Raw genomic sequence first — 2,412 nt, 5'->3', positions numbered from 1 at the left:
CCTCTTTCCTGTTCAGTTCCTCAAGCCAGCGATACAGTCTTGAAACTGGAGGGGTCATTTGTTTTTCAGTTTGCTCTAGCATACAGAACCTCCTGGAATCAGAGAGTAAGGAGCAGGAAGAGATCCTAAAATCCTTGTCAGAGCTTCATTTTAGAATGAGGAAAACGCGCAGAAGGGGCAGCACTTGTATTACGTTCCTCAGGACACTACTGTGACTCTTTGTATAGTAGTCATTCAAGGGCCTTCAAGTGGCTTACTGAATAGGATCTCAAAGCCAAGGTCAGATCTTTGATCTGGAAGCAGCTTTAGAGCACCTACCCCATCCCCAAAATTAGCCCCACTGATCTCTGATCAGGTGGCTTAGTGGCTTAGTTCACATGGTTAAAATAGCACATTTTAGGGCACCTGGGCAGCTCAGTCAGTTAAGCATCTGTCTTTGGCTCAGGTCATGATCCCAGGGGTCTGGGGTCGAGCCCCACGTTGGGCTCCCTGCTCAGCGGGGAGTCTGCTTCTCCCTCTCCTTCTGTGTGCCCTCTCTCTCAAATAAAATCTTTTTTTTTTTTTAGATATTATTTATTTATTCATGAGAGGCACAAAGAAAGAGAGAGAGAGAGAGAGAGGCAGAGACATAGGCAGAGGGAGAAGCAGGTTCCATGCAGGGAGCCCGATGTGTGACTTGATCCTAAGACTCCAGGATCACGCCCTGAGCCGAAGGCAGACGCTCAACCACTGAGCCACCCAGGCGTCCCAAATAAATTTTTTTTTTAAAAAAAGATACATAAAACGGATAAAATGGCAAATTTTAGGTTATACATATTTTACCACCACCACCATCACCACACATACACAAACCAACAAAAAACCCAATGATATGGAATTCCATGATGTTTAAGTGCAAGTTGTATTATAATATGAAACAGAGGATTCCTGGGTGGCTCAGCAGTTTAGCACCTGCGTTGGGCCTAGGGCGTGATCCTGGAGTCCCGGGATCAAGTCCCACATCAGGCTCCCTGCATGGAGCCTGCTTCTCCTGCCTGTGTCTCTGCCTCTCTCTCTGTCTCTCATGAACACATAAAATTTTAAAAATATGTATAATATGGAACAGTAATTTCTGGAACCAAAATTTGTCTTTAAGAAAGAGAATCTGGGTAGCCCAGGTGGCTCAGCGGTTTAGCGCCGCCTTCAGCCCAGGGCCTGATCCTGGAGACCTGGGATTGAGTCCCACATTGGGCTCCCTGCATGGAGTCTGCTTTTCCCTCTGCCTGTCTCTCTCTCTCTCTCTCTCTCTCTCTCTCTGAATAAATAAATAAAATCTTTAAAAAAAAAGAAACAGAGAATCTGGGGTGTCTGGGTAGCATGGTTGGTTAAGTGTCTCACTCTCAGTTTCAGCTCAGGTAGTGAGTGATCTCAGGGTTTTAAGATCGAGCCCCATGTCTGCACTTAGCAGAGTCCGCTAAGACTCTCTCTCCCTCTCCCCCTTCTCCCTGTTCTCTCTCTCAAAAATTTTCTTTAAGGATTTTATTCATGAGAGACATAGACACAGAGAGAGGCAACATAGGCAGAGGGAGAAGTAGGCTCCCTGTGGGGAGTCAGGTGTGGAACTCGATCCCAGGACCCTGGGATTAAGCCCTGAGATAAAGGCAGATGCTCAACTACTGAGCCACCCAAGTGCCCCACAAATAAATCTTTTTTTTTTTTTTTTAAAGATTTTATTTATTCATGAGAGAGACATTGAGAGAGAGAGGCACAAGAGAACCCACCCAGGGGTTCCCCCGACAAATAAATCTTTTTTTTTTTTTTTTTAAGATTTTTATTTATTTATTCATGAGAAACACACAGAGAGAGAGAGAGCGCGTCAGAGACACAGGCAGAAGAAGCAGGCTCCATGCAGGGAGCCCGACGTGGGACTCGATCCTGATTCTCCAGGATCACGCCCTGGGCCAAAGTTAGGGGCTCAACTGCTGAGCCACCTAGGCTTCCCCCAACAGATAAATCTTAAAACAACAACAACAAAAAACAAATACAATCCTCACACACCCCAGTGTTATCACCAATTTCTGTGTTTGAATAGTTGCTTGTAGTCTATTTCCAAATTATCTAACTCTGACAGCATGCATTCCTGCAGCCATAGGCTGAGTTCTGCTAAGGGCCTCCAAACTGGGTATCTTAAAAAAAAAAAAAAAATTACATCCCTACAAATAAAGATTTAACTTTAAGACTGACAATCCCAGCACTATGTATTTGTTTGAAAAATTATTCTGGGCCAAAATAGTGAAAATCTTCAAACACATCCTTTCTGGGCCCTCCAAAATAAATGTTTCTCTTTAAGGTTAGAGCATATCAATATGTTCCAGGGTCTCTGCTTGGATTAATATTATCTTAAATTTAAGCATCCCTCCCTCCCTCGTTTTT

The sequence above is a fragment of the Vulpes vulpes genome, chromosome 5, assembly GCF_048418805.1.
Source record: "Vulpes vulpes isolate BD-2025 chromosome 5, VulVul3, whole genome shotgun sequence".
NCBI classification, from domain to species: domain Eukaryota; kingdom Metazoa; phylum Chordata; class Mammalia; order Carnivora; family Canidae; genus Vulpes; species Vulpes vulpes.
Note: the sequence above shows the minus strand (reverse complement) of the source record.